At 37.1% G+C, this 21578-nt stretch overlaps 1 long non-coding RNA gene across 3 annotated transcripts; it reads left to right on the forward strand.

Annotated features, from left to right (window-relative positions):
• The first annotated feature begins 3208 nt into the window (after positions 1–3208).
• Positions 3209–13895, forward strand: LOC107796478 (uncharacterized). 3 transcript variants are annotated; one of them, XR_001650413.2, is made up of 2 exons: positions 3209–3643; positions 3774–13895. It is a non-coding gene; the product is annotated as an uncharacterized LOC107796478 (long non-coding RNA). The 3 variants fall into 3 exon arrangements; XR_012710264.1 differs by having other exon boundaries at positions 3808–13895; XR_012710265.1 differs by having other exon boundaries at positions 6554–13895.
• The last annotated feature ends 7683 nt before the right edge of the window (positions 13896–21578 follow it).

The following is a 21578-nucleotide window of genomic DNA, read 5'->3' on the forward strand; positions in this document are numbered from 1 at the left end:
CACACTTTAACTATCATATATTTGGCTTGACTTGTTGCTTTGTATTAATTGTAGCAATCCTTGATTTTGTACGAGGTTCCTTTGTGGATTTGCTTCCATGATTATTTAATTGTTGAGATTCTTTTGAATTGAGTTGTTGAATTGATTACTTTTATTTATGGATCGAGTTGCACGCTGCAACGAGTGGAATAAGGGATGATTGATGATGATATGGTGCGATCGGATTGCACGGCGCAACGGTTGGAATAAGGGAGGATTATGATATTGATTCTGATTATATGGTGGGATCGAGTTGCGCGCCGTAACAGATTTTACATGTTATTCTTGATATTGATATGGTGAAATAAGGGAGGATTATATTTGTATGGTGGGATTGGGTTATGTGCCGCAATGGATTGTGTGTTTTGTATCCATTGTTGAATTGTGTTTGCTTTTAGTGTTTTCATACGAGATTTTGATGAATGATGTTTCTGGTTTTACTGATTTCGAGGATTGAGTTATTTTCATCTGTTAACTACCTTACTTTTCCTATGTTTCCTTCTTATTATTATTATTTTACTAAGTATAAGTTATTGTAGGTGACCCGCCTTAGCTTCGTCACTACATTGTCGAGGTTAGGCTTGACACTTACAAATTATATGGGGTCGGATGTACTCATACTACACTCTTCACTTATTGTGTAGCTTTTGTAGTCGGTCTTAGCGGTAGTTAGTAGATTGCTTGGATTGATTGCCTGACAAATACTTGAGGTACAGTTGCATGGCGTTCGCAGCCCTGCAATCACCTTCTACCTTATCATAGCTATTTATTTAATTTCATATAGTTTTACTATCATCCAGACTATTGTTCGTATTATTCAACTCACTCTTGCAATTGTGACACTAGTTCTTGGATTTTATGTAGATATCGCTGATATTTTTTCTTATTCAATCTATTTAAGTTTTATTTCATTTTATCTAGTCTCTTGGAATCATTTAATTGGATTTTGTTGAAAATGGTTGGAAAATACTTCTAACGTGGGCTTGCTGAGCAAGTGAAATATTAAGCGTCATCATGGTCATTAGAGTAGGAATTTCGGGTCGTGAATGTCTGGTGTGTGTTTGGTAGTGGTCGCAGGTGCGAGTCATTTTCTGCATCTGCAAGCCTGCAGAGGTGATGAGTCTTCGCATAAGCAGATTTTGATAGGTGAGGCTGGACTCGTAGAAGCGACATGGAATCCGTAGGCGCGGATGTGAAGGAGCGAAGCATGACCCATAGAAGCGATCTTGCATGTGCAAATATTTGGGCGCAGGTGTGGTTTGTCGGGTGCTTGAGTGATTTCTCTAGAAGCAAACATTCTTCTGTAGAAGCGGAGTTCCAAGTGCGGCTGGTGAGTCCACAAGAGCAAAATGGGCTTGGCGGATATGTGAAATCGAGGATTTGAGTCTTCTTCTCATTTTGAGTGTTTTGGGGTGCAGACTTAGGTGATATTTGAAGAGGTTTTCACCTATATTAAACAAGTAAGTGAATTTTGATAACATTTATCCATGTATTTGAATACCCATTAATTATTTTACCTAATTATCATGAATATAATTTGGAATTTGGGAATTTTTGGCACATGTATTGAAGAGTAAGATTTGGGTTTTTAGTGGCAATTTGAGGTCGGAATTGTGTGATTTTGGTATGGTTGAACTCGTTATTGAATGAGTTTTTGGACTTTGAAAATTTTGTTGGATTCCGAGACGTGGGCCTAGAGTTAACCTTTTGGGTTGACTTTTTGACTTTTGTTAAAGAACATAGCTTTATTGTGTAGAATTGATTCCTATAGCTTGTATTTATTGTGTTAAGTTGCTTGTGGCTAGATTAGAGCCATTCGGAGGCCGATTCATAAGGCAAGGGCTTGTTGGATTAGGGATTTACAGGGTTTAAGGGAAGCAATACTTCTAACATTATTCTGAGGGTATGAATGCCTGAAATACGTGTTATATTGTTGGTTTTGAGGTGACGTGCATGGTAGGTGACGGGCGTGTGAGCGTGCACCCTACTAACTGTGACTTGGTTGATTCTATGGTGCTGTGTAGATAGCAAACCATATTGTTATTCATGTAATCCCTATGTGTTAGAGTAATTGAGCTGCAATCCATATTAAAAATCATGTTTAGGCTATATGATTATTCTGTTGGGACCTGCTGAGGTTATTTCTACTGTTGAATCATTTTCTTAAATAGAAATGTTATACTAAGTCACATCCATAATTTGCATATCATATCTCATTATTTGTTGTTATTTATTATGGGATCATGTTATCATTGTTTCGGCGAATTGGCATGAGATTTCTGAGCCCAAGAGATTAGAGAGATTGATGACTGAGTTGGGGCCTGAGGGCCAGATTGTGAGTGATATTGAAGGGATCGGGCTGCGTGCCGCAACAAGTTTTACTGATTCATGATGGGTTCAGGATGCACGCCGCAGTAGCTATTATTAATTCATGATGGGATCGGGTTGCACGTCGTCATATGTTTTATTAGTGCTTGGGAAGGATCCGCCCCTCCGCAGTTTGACAAACTAGCAGTGAGCAAAGGTACTACACAGTGCTGAGTGATTGAGTGTGAGGAGTGGGAGTTGACAGTGTAAGCACGTAATTTTTGCCCTATATGAATTATTCCCACAAATTCAAAACAAAATAATTTTTTTTCTATTGTTTGCAATTTCGTGGATTTTGTGGCATTTTCTATCAATTGTTTGCATTTGTCTGTGCATGTTTATCTTATTTAATAAATAAAAAATACAAAAATATGTTGCATTTGCGTTTAGGGTTTAACTTTGCATTTTTGAATTAAGTAGTAAATTAGTTATTTTATAAGAATAGGAAAAATCACAAAAATAGTTATTTTTGCACTTTTAATTTTAATTTTTTAACTTTGGTTGTTTTTCCTTTTAATTTGGTTCTTACTTGTTTGTGGTAATTGTTATTTGGAGTTAGTTAATTTAATTTGATAAAATAATTTTATTAGGAATTAATTTGGGTGTCATTTTTAATTTTTAGTTAAAACAAATTAGAAAAAGAAAGAAAAATTAAAAAGAAAAGAAGTAGAGAAATCAGATTTTGGGCTGCTTCGTTTTAATTCTCAAAGCCCAAGTCAGCTGTACCCAATGGCCCAATTACCTTATACCTACCCAACCTAGACCATTGACCCATTAACCCTTCCCCTCTATATACCCTAAATACACATTATTAGAAGGGGAGCTAAAAAATGAGAGAGGGACGCATATAGAAGAACGGCGCAGAAGGACTCCTTTGGATCTTGATCTTCTTCCTCATCAAAACGAAAAACTCAGCCGCTTCTTTTGCTTTTCTCTCGAGCACACAAATCTCTCTTCATATTACACTACATTTCTCTCAAAAAATACAGTAACGAAAAGCTGTTGAGAATTGAAAGTAGCTTAAAAATTCAATTGGAGAGCTGAGCCTTCAAAGAACTTTTTCATCACTCGAAAAGCTCGAAATTGGAGTGCTTAGCTGGGTTTTGGGTTTTGATATAACTCGGAAAGGGGAGTTGTTTGGCTGCTGTTGCTCCCACGTTGCTAGCTGAGCTCCAATTTTTTGTTTCAATCGTTATTTGGCTTCTTTGTCTTCTAAATCTCGTCCTTGCGTAATTAGGTACGTTCTCTTTCAAGCTATTCTAAGATCTGTTTTAATGAGAAGTTCCTTGATTTGCCATTTTTCTGATTTTATTTGTGAACAATGTTGAATGAGTTGCCTGATTTCGAAATATTGTAAATGCTAACAGTGTTCGAAAGGTTAATTCAAGTTTGTCGTGGCAGATTCCCTATCTAACTGGATTTTGCTGTTTGAGCTGTCTTCATATCCCGACCCTTTAATGTTAAGATTCTGCTTCATGTTAATTGAAAAGTTATTGGGAAGTTATATATAAAATCTTCATTTTTGGCAAATACGATTCCGAGTCGATCTTAAGGATGACATAGAGTTTGATACTTCACAATTTTTAGAGAAATGGGATTTTCAGCATTGTTAATTTGCTTTCCTTCAACTGATTTATATATGTAACCAAATTGTGAAGATCTTTCGATTTTTTTAGATTTCTAAGTGAAAGACAAATTATCCGAATGTTTAAGGAGCTACATGCCACTGTTTGTTTCCATGGTTTCTTAGATCAGATTTTCTCCTTGAGAGCATAATTTAGCATTGTTAGCTGTACTATCCAACATGTCATTCATACTCTAAAATCGTCATTTTGGTTGTTCTAAGAGGTATTTTCGTTGTGCTTGACCAAAGAAGTATCCCATGCGCAAGTGATTAATATTGGAAATATATCCAATGCCTTTTTGATTTCCTCGCTTATTGACATGTACTGTAAATTTGGATGCATAAGCCAAGGAAAGCTTTTCAAAAGATATGGCAAGGTTGATAGGGTGGATATGAAATTTGGTTTTGCTTTTGTTTATATGGACGATGATTTCTTGTTAGCGGCATTGGTTTTGTTGCTAGAAATAATTGAAAAATCAAAATCAAAATAGGCAGTGAACTCAAGTATTTTTAAAATGGAATTAGAGTAATGGGTGTGAAATTCTGAATCAAAAGATAAGCTTGGGTCTTTGGAATTTTTGAGTGGGATAGGAAATAAAAAAAAACACAAGTAGATTGGAGGTGTGCTATATTAGACAATACAAATAGTATGACTCTCGTAATTTAATTTAGAAACCTCTTGATTAGAATAAACCGAGGTGTGTTGTGCCGAACAAAAATGACAATTGCATGGCCCTCGTTTAATTAATTTTTTTTTTTGATTCTTAGAATTCGAGGCGTGCCACCTAGTTGAATTTCCATGGCCCTCGCAAAGTTGCAAACGCGTAGTTGCTTTAGCCGCGTTATTTTAATAATTAATTTCCTTAGAGTCGGGTGTGCATTTCATGTGACTTAAATCCAAATTCTAACAAAATTAATAAAATATGTCGCGGATCGCGGGCGCATTTAATATTCCGTGATCCAAAGATGTGTTTTGTATAACGTTGAAATCCTCCTAAAATGAATTAAAAGCGGTTTAAAGTTAGAAATGTACATAGGCTTGAAAGTGTTTAAAGTCAAATAATAAGCCAATAATAACAGTTGAGCGGTCGTGCTAGAACCACGAAACTCGAGAATGCCTAACACCTTCTCCCGGGTTAACAGAATTCCTTACCCGGATTTCTGATTCGCGGACTATAATACAGAGTCATTCTTTCCTCGATTCGGGATTTGAACCGGTGACTTGGTACACCATAAAATTATCCCAAGTGGCGACTCTGAATACTTTAAATAAATAAATCTCGTTTCGATTGTCACTTAAATTGAAAAAACACCCTTATACACCCCATTTACAAGGGGTGTAGTGAAAAAGGAGGTGTGATAACTCTGGCGACTATGCTGGGGATCGAACCCAAAATCCCTGGTTCAGGGTTCAGAATTCGAGCTTAGATGAATTGTTATATTTTGTTTTATCTGTTATCTGATTTTATTACATGTTTGGGCCTAATGTGCTAAATGTTGTTTTTACCTGCTTTGATATTATCTGAACCGTATATAAACTGCTACGAAACCTTCTCTTCTCATCTTTGGGGATGTGCACGCTGGTTGTGACTCCCTATTCTGTTAGTGTCATACCTTGAAATAAGAAAGAGGTTCGGACAAGTTACTAAGCTGGATGGCCTTTTGGTTCCCGATTCGTAGCCCCCTCCTCGACTCGAGTTGTCCGCTCGGGTACACATTCTAGAACACATACCCAGGTTTTGAACCTAGAATAACTCAGCCTCATGCCGGATCCCTAGTAGGAATGCTTGTTTGCATCACGTGCATCTGACTTTGGGGACTCAACACAGGGGTTGGGTTCATCTAGGACAGGTGTACTCAAAATAACAGACCATCTTGATGCATCCTATGTGCTACATGTTGCATTTCTTTAAGGGTAAAAGGGTCATTTGGCGGACCAATAATAGTTGAGGGCAAATGAAAAAGAAAAAAGAAAAAGAAAAAGATGTTGAAGTGTGAAGATAAAGCGAGTGGGGCCCGATTATATTTTCTGTCACATTCTTGTTAAGAGAAAAAAAAGAGCTTGAAAATTCAAAAAAAAAAGAGATTTTGCACTTTTTCATCATTTTCCGTAAATCAGAAAATCAAAAAAAAAAGAAAAAGAAAAAATCCAAAAAAATCTACTTGTCTCATCATTTTTCTTTTAAAAAAAAAGAAGACAAAAAATATGTTTTCTCTAAATTAGTTGTTTTTTTTTAATTCTCGCCCGTATCCAATCTGCCTCAACTACGCATACCTGATTCTCGTCTTTCGGGGCGTGATACGTAGGCAACCCACATAGGGTCCGGTCTTCCTAGTAAATCTTAGGTTCTTGGCTTTGCGGGGTCTTAGCCAAAATTTTGCACTTCTAGCTGTCTTTTGGCCAAATATGTCATTTTGCAAAAATAGCCTAAATCATGTCTTGCATGTTTCCAGTAGGAAGGGTTATTGTCTCACATAGCGCTCTAGGTCTTTAACATATTTGGTTTTAATTTTCTCATACAGACGTGGATTTACTTATCGGAGTTTGAGCATGACAGAGCCCTAGGACATCTAGTCAGGATCGCTCATTTGGGAGTGGATTAAAAGAAGATTTTCTTTTCTTTTTATGTTTTGAGCCTGTTTTTTTTATTTTATATCGTCTTTTACCTTTTAGTTTTGTATAGTAATGTCGAGCTTTATTATTATTATTTTACTTTCTATTTTGCATTTGAAAGGGTGTGTAATGAATCAAAAATCCAAAAAAAAAATTAAAATATTGTGTTTTATATTTCCGTTAGGAATTTTCTTTAGAATACTAATTGTAGGAATGAAAAAAGATATTTTTGAGGTGGTTTTTCCTTTAGGAAAATAATATCTAGGATTTTAATAAAAATTATTTTTATATTTCCTTTACTATATTATGACCAAAATTCAAAAAACAATTCCTTTTAGTACTTTTTTAAAAGTTTTCTTTAAGGCATTAATCTCAAAAATCCAAAAAGATTTTCTTTTGAGGTTCTTCTTTGGGAACTTAATGAAAAATGAAAAAAAATATTCTTTTATTTTCCCAAGAACTTTAGGAAATTGTACATAGAAAAAAAACATATTTTATCTTTTGTTTAAAGTTTCTTTCTTTAGGCAACCAAATTGAAATCCAAAAACATGTTGTTTTATCTTTTTCATTGCTTGTTTCAAAATCCTGCATCAGGATATCAAATGAGAATTCAAAATATTTTTATATGGTTTATTCTTTCGATCTTCTTCCTAAAAAAAAGAATCAAAAATGTTTTTTTCTCTTCTAGGGTTTTCCTTAATAATTTCCCATAGAGTGTTTGTTTCAAAAAGAAAAAAAGTAAGAAATATATGCTCGTTAAGCTTGAGTTTAGAATAGGTTATAGAACATTAAGTCTAGAAAATTCAAAAAAAAAAGGATTTGCTTCTTTTATTTCTCTCTTCTCATCAGAGTAGTCCTTAAGGTAAAAGAAAATTAGAAAAGAAAAAAGAACGTTAGTTTGTTTACTTTATTCCCGTTCTTCCAGAACTACACAGAGATTTGATTCATGCGGCGTCATGATGCGTAAGAAACCTACATAGGGTTCGATCGAATCATTTTTTTACTATTAAAAGAAAAGAAAAAAAGGAGAAAAGAGAGAAAAAAAAAAGAGATGAAATTGTGGGATGTGAGAAATGAAGGAAAGAAAATAGTGTAATTAGAAAAAGAGGAAGGAAAATGATCAAGAAAGTGATAGAAAAGCAAAGAAAAGAGGGGATTGAAATGAACAAAATGGGATGATGCCAACTGACCTTCGTACCCTCAAAGTCACTTTAGAACCGATAACTGTGGCTAGGTGCATTGCACATAACGTGAGATTATCTTATGTTAAATGCCCTAACGATAACGTGATGGCTTTATTTAGTTATATTCATAGCAGAAAGTTGGTTGGTTTGTGGTTTTTAAAGTGGTAACTCTTCTTTAAAACATAAAGTCAAAAGGCAATGGCAGACAACAACAGAACTGAGTTGGTTGATACCGGTGCCCGGAAGCAGTTGTTTGAATAGGACAATGAGTTGGTTGAAGAGGTAAATATGTTTAGACAACAAATGGCGGACATGTATCAGGCTTGGATGACTGGGAAGGCACCACCCCCGCCACCACCTAGCTTCCTAGATGTTGCCCTTACCCAAACTCCGAACCCAATGTCAGATGATCCTCCATACTCTCCAGATCCACCCGCTTATCACAGCTTTCCCAGCCACCCTAGTAGCTCCATCACTCGTCTTCCAACTATCTTTTCCCAAAAGTGCACTCCTATAACATGCACTATCCCCAACATTGAACACCAACTCAAAGCTCATTATGCCCAACATTATCCCTCAGAGGTTGCCCACAAGGTCCCCAACTCATACAAGTAGGGCCTTCGGGATGAGCCTCACGTTGAAAATGAAAAGTTCACAGGAAGAGAAGGGCGAGATGGGATACCCAGGAGGCTAAAAGGCATAGGACAGTCCTTAGAGAACAAGCGAGGAATGGGAGACTAGGGTAGCATGGCTTATAAAGAACTGTCTGTGTCCCCTGACGTTTGCCTTTCCATGGGATTTAAAGTGCCAAAATTTAACTTGTAGGATGGGCGTGGGGATCCGGTAGCCCATTTGAGGGTCTTTTGTAGTAAAATGATAAGTGATGGCGAGAAAGATGATTTGTTGATGGCGTATTTTGGTGAGAGCTTGACTGGGGCAGCTTTGGAATGGCACAATCATCAAGATGTTGGTAATTGGCCTACATTGGGTGACATGGCTCAAGATTTTATTCGATACTTTCAATACAAATTAGGCGTTACCCCAGACCGCTCTTCACTATCTAGAATGAAAAAAAAGCTGGAGGAAAGCTTTAGGGAGTTTGGGCTCAGATGGAGGGAGCAAGCTGCTCAAGTCAGTCCCCCGATTGGTGAAAAAGAAATGGTTGAGTTTTTCCTACAAGCCCAGGGGCCCACCTACTTCAGTCATTTGATCCCGGCCTTGGGTAAGCCTTTCAATGATGTGTTAATAATGGGGGAGATGGTAGAAGAGGGAATCAAGTCAGGCAAAATCATGAGTTATTCGGCATTGAAAGATACTACGAAAGGCATTCAGAACATCCCAGTAAGTTTGGGTGGAAGAAAGAGAAATAGAAAAGATGATCCGATGGGCTTTCTTGCTCAACACTTCCAACCTCGACATCGTCCCCGTGGATATCCTTGTGCACCAGATGAGCCTCCCCAATGCTACTTCTCTTCACAAAACTCCCAAAGTTGTACATCACTTTCCCAGTACCCTGTCCACAATGCACCACCATATGCTCCACACCCATAAGGACCGTGATGGCCCACACCATTTCCCCAAATGTCTTACCCGCCCCCACGAGCTTACTGAAACCCCCTTGGATAATGTTTACATCCCAATCAAGCATTTAAGAATGAGAGGTTGCGGAAGAAAAAAACCTTCACTCCATTTGGAGAGTCATATGCTAGTCTGTTCTAGAGGCTAAGGAAATTGGACATGTTGAAGCCGATCCAGATAAAAATGCCAAATCCTCTTACAAAGAAGTTTGATTTTTCTCAAAGGTGTGCATATTGCTCATATGCCCCGGGGAATGACATAGAGAAGTATTGGAATCTGAAGAATGCGATTCAGAAGCTTATTGATGCAAGGGACATTATCGTGCAAAATCCAGATGCAGTAGACACTAGTCAAAGTCCGTCACTTGTGCATAATGAGACGCATATGGTGGGTAAGATATATTTTTGAAAGGAATGTGAGAATTCTTCTGGGATCCTCGGAGGTCCACGTGCTACGAAGCTTTCAGCGCTATTAGAGGTTGATCCTAAGAACGAGCAGGCAAAGGGAACCCAAAGGCAATCTGTTAAGAACAATGTGATGGAGACTTGTGAAGGTCCTAGTATTGTTGATGCAGAAGTCAGTGGCTAAGATGTTAATTTCGATGATTGGAAAGACGCTTTTTTCTTGGTTAGCCAGGGAGGAGTTTTGGTGGTTTATTTTGTTGTCATTTCTGCTGTCCGGGTTATTTAAGGGTTGTAGTCCGGATATTGTCTTGTGACTCAAACCCTTCTATCCTTTTATTTTGCGTAGTTTGTTTAGTTGTAGTAGCCCGTTTAGTGTTGTCTAGTTTTGTTCTAGGTTTGTAACCCCCATTTAGTTTGTTTGTTTTGTTGTCCAAACCCTTTCACCATCTGTCTAATGCAATTTTCTATTTTCTGTGATTTCTAGTCATTTTCGTTTAGTTCTATTTTCTTTTTATAGTTCTTTTCCTGTTGACTCTAGTGACATGACATGCATGCGTAATTCTCATCCCGATTTTAAAAGTTAATTTAATCACGAAGCAGTGGAACAATGTTGAAGATGTAGGGACATTTCAGGGAAATAAGTAAAGGCATGTTGAGATCAGTTCAAGCCCGAATTGTGTGAAACTGAGGCAGATAGAACATAAAGAAACCCTATTGAAATGCATCATGCCGCATTGGATTGAAGCTAAAGACAAGTTTGCCCAAATTGACAGGAGCCGTTAGTGGTAATGAGAGTGAGAGTGTTGTCCAATGGTGCTTTGTACTTAACAAATGTAGAAGGCAAATGTGTGGATATGGCTATCAATTCTGATGCAGTCAAAAGATATTATGTGTGATTTCTTTGGTTTGTTTTATTGTGCCGTTTGCATCTGGCATGCTTTGAAGATTAGAATGACGAAGTCATTTTGTTCTGCTATATAAACACTTTATCCTTTGTTACCCCATTTGTGCCTTATTTACTACCTTTCGTACCCCTCTTTTGGAATCGGTAGCAAAGATCAGAAACGCAAGCGCGAAAGATAAGTAAAGGAAAAGAGAGAAAAGAAAATATGAAAATTGGAAAAAAAGAAAGAAGAAAAAAAAAAGACGAAAAAAGGAAAAAGAATAAAGAAAAACCAACAAAACAACAAAAAGAGAAAAAGGAAGAAAGAAAAGAAAATAAAAGAGAAAGAGAAAAAAAAATCACAACAACAAAGCAATTCATATGACATGAACTACGTTCGACCTGATTCCTTTTAAGGATACGTAGGCAGCCTCACGGTTCGGTCCCATCAAAATAAAAATCCAAAAGTCCCCAAGCAAGAAACTAGGATAGAAGTTGTGGTTGTTGTAAGAAATCTGATTCCAAAAGTTGTAATTTTTAACCCATGTGAATTGTTTTGAGCCTTTGATATCCTTTCTTTTTAATCATATCCAAAAGCCCACGTTACGGTCCAAAGAAAGACCTTCCGATCAATCTTCGAGAGATGTCAAGTCAAGCAAGGAGAAGTAATTCATATCAGGAGCAACACTCTGGTCCAGGCAGAAAAGTAATGAAAATGAGAGAGTCTTAATGGTTAAAACCCTCACGGGCACCGTAAGGCGACGGGAGTTGAGGGAAATCAAAAATGAGAGTCTTATTGGTGAAAACCCTCACTAGTACCGTAAGGCGACGGTAAGTTGAGAGAAAGAACAAAATTAGAGAGGCTTGATGGTAAAAACTCTTCGGGCACTACAAGTCGAATAAGGATTATGAATCATATTGGGTAATCGGAGCATTGAAGCCCAGTTTCACGGTTTAGGGGTATGACAGGAGTTGAACATCAGACTTGCTCAACAGAATAGGCCACAGGTGCATGTCATGGTCATTAGAGTTGGTATCCACATCTGATAGGTTTCTACTTTGTTGTTTACTTGTTAGGAATCACCTCTTTCCTTTGTCCTTTACTCTGTTCCTTTTGTCTTGTTTACTTCCTCTTCCTGAGTCTGTTTGGTCAAAATAAGTGAGAAATGACTTCAAAATTGCCACCAGCTTTCCAATTGCACAAAACAAGATCTGGCTGGCACATCAAAGTAGCATAAGTTAGGAAAGAACAGCAAGCGCACTGAGTTTGTAACAATCAACATGCTTTGGGATTCTTGTGAAATACAAAGGCTTGGTATATATCAATTCTTGAACAATGCAACGGATGGAGGGTTAGGGTGAACAGATAAAAGGTATTCTCTGTGATTAGATTGACAAAGAAAGTGGCTAACTAGTGACAGGCAAGTTCTTCCAAGCAGAAATCAAAGCGAACATGGCAAGTGAAGGTGCAATAGACCTCAAGGCCAAGGCCAGTGGTTTAAGTCAAGAAAGAACAGCATACGCACTGAGTGGGTGGCAATTGACGTGCTTTGGCATTCATGTGAGATACAAAGGTTTGGTAAATGTCAGTTTATGAGCAATGCAACAGATATAGGGTATTGGGTCTGAATGAAGAAGAGGTATTTTCTGTGATAAGTATGACATAGAAAGTGGTTAGCAAGGTCTTCGAGTGGAATTCAAAGTTATCATGGGAAGTGGAGGAGCAATCGCCCTCAAAGTCAAGGCCATAAACCAACCACCGCATTTTAAAATAATAAGATTTTTCTTTGATTGAAACAGTGGAAGAAAATTTCGTTTGTTTCGAACAAACCCTCCGTAAGGAAAAGCAAGCACCAAACATGTTTGACCATAAATTTTCAGGACCCTCCTAGAAAATGGGACCTAGTTTAAAATTCAAAACAATCATGAGTATCATAATCTATCATAAATGTACCCCAAAGGAATATAAGTTGGCTTCAAAGTTTGCATGTTTAAGATAGGACTCAATTAGGAGTTTTCAGGACCCTCCTGGATAATGGGATGTAGTTTTAAAACTTGCTTGGATAACAAGACTTAGCATAAGACATTCCTTCAGAAGACATAATTTAGCTTTAAAATTGTCATTTAAATAGGAGTTATCAGGACCCTCCTGGATAACGGGATCTAGCTTTCAAATTCTTGATAATGTTTGGTAACATGATTCAGTTTAACACTCACAGATGTGCCCAGCTACCATACTGGGGCAGAAAATTTTCTTTGTTTTGTCTATTTTGTTGAAATCAAGCGCCCACTTGGAGAACAGGGAGAAGTAGTTCGAGTTCAGCAATCAGGCGCCCACTTGGAGAGCACGGGAATACAATTTAAGTTCATCAATCAGGCGCCCACATGGAGAGCACGGGAATACAATTCGAGTTCAGCAGTCAGGCGCCCACCTGGAGACCACGGGAATACAATTCAAGTTCAGCAATCAGGCGCCCACCTGGAGAGCACGGGAATATAGTTCAAGTTCAGCAATCAGGAGCCCATCTGTAGAATAAAGCAATTCAAGTGTCGGTAATCAGGAACCCACCTAGAGAACAAAGCTGCAATTTAAGTGTTGATAATCAGGAGCCCGCCTGAAGAACGAAGGGAAAGAAGCAATGTTCGAAGGAAGACGGTCAAGTTCAGCAGTCAAGCATCCACCTAGAGAAAAGGAAAAGCATCTCAGAATACAATTCAAGTTAGCAACAAAGGAATTTCACGTGGATAGTACGGGACGACAAAGAAACAGTAACTGCAAGATCAAGTTTGAAGATATAGATAGGATTATGGTAATGCATATATCATAGTTTAGTATAGCTTGTTTTATTTTGTCATGGTGTAATAAGGAGTTCAGTAAGCAGTAGCATCAGCAGCAGCAACAGTGAAATCACAGCTTCATGGTAGTCCCAGCTACCAAAACTTTCCGAACTACACTGACCTGATTCCTTTATAGCCAAGGATATGTAGACAACTTCTGGAGCACGGTGCGGTCAAATCTTTCAAAAATGCTTCCCACGAAGTATTCAAACGGGCAAAAATCGCTCGTATCCGCTCACTTTATCTTTGCACGAAAACTCTTCGTGTTTCTGTGCAAAGAAGGGCAGCTGCGAGCACGTGATTTTTGCCCTATATGAATTACTCCCACAAATTCAAAACAAAATAATTTTTTTCCATTGTTTGCCATTTCGTGGATTTTTGTGGCATTTTCTGTCAATTGTTTGCATTTGTCTGTGCATGTTTATCTTATTTAATTAATGAAAAAATACAAAAATATGCTGCATTTGCATTTAGGGTTTAACTTTACATTTTTAAATTAAGTAGTAAATTAGTTATTTTATAAGAATCTGAAAAATCACAAAAATAGTTATTTTTGTACTTTTAATTTAAATTTTTGAACTTTGATGGTTTTTCCTTTAATTTGGTTCTTAATTATTTATGGTAGTTAATATTTGGAGTTAGTTAATTTAATTTGATAAAATAATTTGATTAGGAATTAATTTGGGTGTCAATTTTAATTTTTACTTAAAATAAATTAGAAAAAGAAAGAAAAATTAAAAAGAAAAAGAAGTAGAGAAATCATATTTCGGGCTGCTTCGTTTTAATTCTCATAACCCAAGTCAATTTAACCCAATGGTCCAATTACCTTATACCTACCTAGCCCAGACTATTGACCCATTAACCCTTCCCCTCTATATAGCCTAAATACACATTATCTGAAGGGGAGCTAAAAAAATGAGAGATGGACGCATATAGAAGAACGACGCAGAAGGATTCCTTTGGCTCTTGATCTTCTTCCTCATCAAAACGAAAAACTCAGCCGCTTCTTTTGCTTTTCTCTCGAGCACACAAATCTCTCTTCATATTACACTGCATTTCTCTCAAAAAATACAGAAACGAAAGCTGTTGAGAATTGAAAGTAGCTTAAAAATTCAATTGGAGAGCTGAGCCTTCAATGAACTTTTTCATCACTCGAAAAGCTCAAAATTAGAGTGTTTAGCTGGGGTTAGGGTTTGGATATAACTCGGAAAGTGGAGTTGTTTGGTTGTTGTTGCTCCCACGTTGCTAGCTGAGCTCCAATTTTTTGTTTCAATCGTTATTTGGCTTTTTTGTCTTCTAAATCTCGTCCTTCCGTAATTAGGTACGTTCTCTTTCAAGATATTGTAAGATCTGTTTTAATGAGAAGTTTCTTGATTTGCCGCTTTTCTGATTTCATTTGTAAACAACGTTGAATAAGTTGCCTCTTTTCAAAATATTGTAAATGCTAATGGTGTTCGAAAGGTTAATTCAAGTTTGACGTGGCAGATTCCTTATCTAACTGGATTTTGCTGTTTGAGCTGTCTTCATATCCTGACCCTTTAATGTTAAGATTCTGCTTCATGTGAATTGAAATGTTATTAGGAGTTCTTCTACTTCTGTTGTCATACTACTAAATTCATTTCTTATTGCTATTTCATATTTATTCAATATATCTGTAAATGTTGTTGCAGCTGTACCATCAAGTTTTTTATTACTTCTTAATGTATCTAAGCACAAGTTAACAAGAAGACACATACCAATGTCAATTTAAACAACATATTTGATAAACCAATTACTCCGAAAAGGCCAAAAGAAACAATAGTTACGACACCACAAACCTCAACCTATGCCAACAGCCTACACCAAAATAAAAAAATATACAACCATATTACCCAGACCTATATTGAAAATATATACAAAATCCAAACATTTCTAAACCTTAACCCCAGAGCAACTACTACAACAGAAGAACTTTTAATTTTCTTAGATTGCGAAGTGAAAGACAAATTATCCGAATGTTTAAGGAGTTACATGCCACTGTCTATTTCCATGGTTTCTTAGATCAGTTTTTCTCCCCAAGATCATAATTTAGCACTGTTAGTTGTACTATCCAGCATGTCATTCATACTCTAAAATCGTCATTTTGGTTGTTCTAAGAGGTATTTTCGTTGTGCTTGACCAAAGAAGTATCCCATGCGCAAGTGATTAAAATTTGAAATATATCCAATGCCTTTTTGATTTCCTTGCTTATTGACATATACTGCAAATTTGGATGCATAAGCCAAGGAAAGGCTTTTCAAATGATATGGCAAGGTTGATAGGGTGGATATGAAATCTGATTTTGCTTTTGTTTATATGGACGATGATTTCTTGTTAGCAGCATTGGCTTTGTTGCTAAAAAGAATTGAAAAATAAAAATCAAAACAGGCAGTGAACTCAAGGATTTTTAAAATGGAATTAGAGTTCTAGGATTTAAGAATTAGTAATGGGTTTGAAATTCTGAATCAAAAGATAAGCTTGGGTTTTTGGAATTTTTGATTGGGATTGGAAATAAAAAAAAAACACAAGTAGATTGGAGGTGTGCTATATTAGAGAATACAAATAGTATGACCCTCGTAATTTAATTTAGAAACTTCTTGATTAGAATAAACCGAGGTGTGTCGTGCCAAACAAAAATGACAATTGCATGACCCTCGTTTAATTAATTTTTTTTTTATCCTTAAAATAGAGGCGTGCCACCTAGTTGAATTTTCATGGCCCTCGCAAAGTTGCAAACGGGTAGTTTCTTTAGGCGCGTTACTTTAATAATTAATTTCATAGACTCGAGTGTGCATTTCATGTGACCCAGATCAAAATTCTAACAACATTATTAAAATATGTCGCGGATCGCGGGCGCATTTCATGTGGCGTGATCCAAAGATGTGTTTTGTATACCGTTGAAATCCTCCCAAAATGAATTAAAAGCGGATTAAACTTAGAAATGTACATAGTCTTGAAAGTGTTTTAAAGTTAAATAATAGGCCAATAATAACAGTTGAGCGACCGTGCTAGAACCACGGAACTCGGGAATGCCTAACACCTTCTCCCGGGTTAATATAATTCCTTACCCGGATTTCTAGTTTGCGGACTGTATTACAGAGTCATTCTTTCATCAATTCGGGATTTGAACCGGTGACTTGGGACACCATAAAATTATCCCAAGTCATTATACATTTCACACCATGAGTAGTACTATCATTTCTCTATTATCCTGTACTGTTATTATCTTGATTTGGACTGTGCCTTTTGAAGCTCGTCACTGCTTTCAGCTCATGGTTAGTCCTGTTACTTATTGAGTATATTGGATCGGTTGTACTCATACTACACCTTGCACTTCGTGTCAGATCTAGTTACAGATTGACCTTGTAGTTGCTACTTGTGGAGCATTGCCTACTTGGTGACTATTGAGGTAGTCGTTTTGGCGTATGCAGACCTCGACTCTCCTTATTTTTAGTTTATTCAGCATTGTTCTATCTTTCGAGACAGTCTTACATGAAGTTTTGACTGTGTTGTCATTTAATAGCTCATATATTCAGGGACACCCAAATTTTAGGAATTTTGTGTTTGAGTCGCAATTATTCTTATCAGTCATTTATAAGATTTTCACAGTTAAAATTATTCCATCATGCTTTTACTTCAAAATGTGTAGTTATTTGTTATTGTTAGCTTGCCTGGTATTGTGGTAGGCGCCATCACAATATGTTAGGATTTTGGTCGTGACAAGTTGGTATAAGAGCCTAGGTTACATAGATCTCATGAGTCATGAGTAGATTTAGTAGAGTCTTGTGGATCGATACAGAGACGTCTGTACTTCTCTTCGAGAGGCTACCAAACAATTAGGAAACTTCACTTTCTTGTATACTTGTCGTGCAAATTTTATGATTCTGGAAACTAAAATGCTATTATTCTATTCTCTCATAGATGGTGAGGGCACATGCTACTCAATCGGGTGGACGACCACTAGTACCACGTGCTAGGGCCATGGGAGGTCGGGGCTATGGTAGAGGCTAATGTGCAGCTCCTACGGTATCTAGAGCAGCACTTATGGACCCACCAGTTTCTCTAGCTCCGGAGGAGATGCCAGATGTGGTTGAGCCGGTGGGACAGCTCAGGCACCAAATGTGCCCATTGTGATTCCAGGATTTTATGAGGCTTTGGCACAGCTATTGACTGTATGCACTAGCCTTGCTCAGTCGATTTCAATTCAGGCCGCACCAGCCACTTCTCAGATATGGGGAGGTGCTTAGACTCTCGTCCGTACTCTAGAGTAGATGGTTCAGGGACTTCAGACACCGAGGGTACTACCACCCCATCTGGTTGCACTTGCTCAGGCCCAAGTGGGTCAACCTATGAGTGATAAGGAGCAGAAAATTCTAGAGTGGTTTGGGGGTCTCAGGCCTCCAGTATTTAGTGGAGTTAAGTTAGAGGATGCTCAAGACTTCTTAGATAGGTTGGAGTGGATTCTTCTGCACGTCATGTATTCTGGAGACTAATGGAGTCTCATTTACTATACAGGATGCTCTAGAGTTATACCTGTATATATGATGAAAGCTTTGAGTTGCCTAGTGTTGACTAGACGACTTCAAACTATGTAAGCCAAATAGTTCGGGTGCCATGTGTGGGAGTCTTTGTGTAAATAACTCTTGTGTTTACTTCTGCCATCTAGAACTGGCCCGGTTGGTTTTTTCGATGCTTATAATAATTACATTTGGTTGGAGAAATGACCTTAGGCAGTCTTTGTGATTTTTGAAAAAATAGTTAGCCTTTCAAGCCACCCATTGTACAGATAATATCACTAGTCACCCCATTTGAGCATTTAATCTTTTCTTTGTCTACCTCATTACAAGCCTTTCCCTTTTTGTGAAATAATTCCCTCTTTTGAACCTGTCCCTCCTTGAGCATTGAGAATGAGGCTAAAAGCCTAAGTTGGGGGTGTGGTGTCAGGCCGGAAATTGGCAAGGTTGTGCAATGAGCGAAGGAAAGTGTACCTCAAAATGTGAAAGTACTCAAGCTCCAAAAGCAAAAGAAAAAAAAGAAAAAACATATAAAAGTTGTGAGTATATATACATAAAGAGTCTAGAAGAGAATAAAAGAGGTAGTTGAGGTAGCTAAATGGTGGAAAAGTTGAAGCTAATGAGGGCTATGTAGCTTGAAAAGAAGCAAAGAGCAACAGGAAAGAAAAATGTGAGTAGTGTTCAAGGAGGGTGTAGTCACTTGTACCGAAATGCTTATCCGACCCTTCCCTAAACCTACATTAGAAGTATAAAAAGTCCTTATGGGATCTCTATCCGAACGTTCTTAGAATAAAGCGATGAATTAAAATAAGGGCATGCCTATGGTATGGTATGTTGTAACACTTGAAAGTCTTTTTGAGACTGAGTGTATTCGTGAATTCGTCCCTTTTTGTTGTCATTGTAAATTTTGTGATTTTGGGACTTTCTTTCTAGTGAGGGCATATAAATTGTGAGGTTTGACAAAAGTTGAGTTTTTGAGTCAAATGCAAGTGCACTCAGTTGAGGGTAACATTTTGTCACATTGTTCGAGGCTCAAAGTTTCACAAGTTGAGTAGTTTCTTTGTAAATATTGATGTTTCAGGAAGGGTAAAACAATCAAAAATGCATGCTTGTAGTACTAACAACAAACACCGTCCACAGTCACTATTGTTTCATATCTTTTGGATGGAGTCTAGAATAAGATAGTGTTGTCTTAGTTGCTTGAGGACAAGCAAGAGTTTAAGTTGGGGGTGTTGATGTGCGGGAGAATTTTGGCACATTTGATACAAATTGCTTAGATTTTAGCTTGTTTTAGATGCAATTATCTTTTATACTTATGTAATTGTAATGTTTTTGTAGTGTATGAGGTTTAAGGATTTAAGAGCATGGAAATGAAATAAAAAAGACACAAAAAGATGAGAAAATAACAAAAAGGCATCTCAAATGTGGATGTGCGATCGCAAATCCAACATGTGAGTCGCAGAATGCGGAAGGGAATCACAAACAACAATAGATTTTTGGGCAAAGTCCAGTGCAAGAAAAGCAGTCCAATATGCAATCTCATAACCTGTTTGCGAGCCTCATAATGGACCGTAAACTCGACATAAAGATTGCTAAAGGTAGAAAATACGATGCAAAATGCGATCGCATATCTGCATGCGAACCGCAAAACATCAATGCGATGAAGGCCTGTAAACTAGGGTTTGAAGATGTGATGGCTATGCCAAGAATGTGGTCCGCATATCTGTTATGCGAAAGATATACGGTCGCATATTTAACTGGAAAAGGTATTTTTGTCAAAATTTTGTTCCAAGTTTTGACCCACTATAAATAGATTTATTGGGATTTTGTGGGGGGACCTTATCAGGTTTTGGAGCTACAATCCAAGGCTTTATAATTACTCTATTTTGGAAGTTTTTGAATGAAGAATATTGCACTTTATAAGATTTATGGCATTCAATATTCTCTCCCTTTTGTATTCTAGTATGTGTAGCTAACTCTAAATACTAAGGTTGTTGACCCTAAATGGGTGTTATGTTAATGGGTGTTTAACATTGAATATATGTATAATGGTTGGTTGATATATATTTACTTCTCATTATTCATTTATTATAGGTGGTTGCAAACATTAGCAAGTGCCATTAAATTCTTTCTGTGCTTGGGAAAGTGGGTTAGATTTTGGTAGAAGTAAATATCAAAGACTCAAGGCTTTAAACCTTGTTTAATAGAATCGCTTAGGAATAAGTAGGTTTTATTTGGCACATATTGATTGTTCTTAATTGTAACTCTTTTATATTTGGAAAATTCATAAAGAGGAAATACTACACAACTATTGCAAAATATTGGGTAGTCATTTTAAAATAATTTGCATATCAAAAGAACCTTCCATTAGAAATATATCATATTAACACCGATAGCATTATACTTCATTGAAGGGGACACAACCTTGGTTTCTTTAATAAAATTAATTACATTCTCAATATCAAAATTAGTTATTTCTTCAACTCACTATCATACCATACTCTTGTTACAGTTAACCGGAAAGAATTATGACTTAAGTCAAGTGATACACTAATCGAGTAACCTTTTCGCACCTATTCCCTGTGGGATTCGACCCCAACCATGTTGGGTTATTATATTTGACACTGACCGCCTTACACTATTTATTTATAGTGTAATTTGAGAGTATCATAAGCAATTACGGTCCGTGAATTGGGACCCGCAAATTATGGTTATGAGGTGTAGCACCTCGGGAAAATACTTGTATAAATCTTGAGTGGAAACGGTTGTTATTTGGTTGTTACATGTTTCTCCTTACTTTGTTTCACCAGATTGTTACCGTATTCAGCTCACTTTATGGCATTATTATTTGTTTTTCCTTTTTGTTAATTGTTGTTCCAATTCTTAATGCGAGTATCATAATATTATCCTTTCCATGTTTAGATTTGTAGTGTTCTCTGTTAGTTTCATATCCATAGTTTTACAGGTTATTACATCTAGTATGTGTTTTGACTGTCCCTCGTTACTACTCCACAAAAGTTAGTCTTGATACTTACTAGTACCGATGTGGTATTGCTACTCTTCTACATATTTTGTGCAGATCCAGGTACTTCAGAATTAGTTGATTGTTAGCTAGCTGATCGTGCATTGATGTGGTGGATCAAGCAATATCTGTCGTCATTTGCTGGCTTCAGAGCCACCTTCTAATATTGTACTTGCACTTTTTATTTCTATTCCGGAACAGTTGTACCTAAAACATTACTAGTGAACTCAGTAGACTTATCACTTGTATTGTCGATTTTGGGATATTGTATCATGCTGGGATTGTTGGCTTATTAAAGAATTATCTGTTTCATGTTTAATAGATGTTTTGGTTAAATTCTATCATTAAAGTAAGTGTTAGTCGTACCTAATCTTAGAGACTGGGTGCCATCACGACATCCAAAAGAAGGAAATTTAGGTCGTGCCAAGTTGGTATTATAGCTCTATGTTCATAGGTTCTATGAGTCATAAGCGAGTTTAGTAGAGTCTTGTAG

Source organism: Nicotiana tabacum, chromosome 6 (genome assembly GCF_000715075.1).
Source record: "Nicotiana tabacum cultivar K326 chromosome 6, ASM71507v2, whole genome shotgun sequence".
NCBI classification, from domain to species: domain Eukaryota; kingdom Viridiplantae; phylum Streptophyta; class Magnoliopsida; order Solanales; family Solanaceae; genus Nicotiana; species Nicotiana tabacum.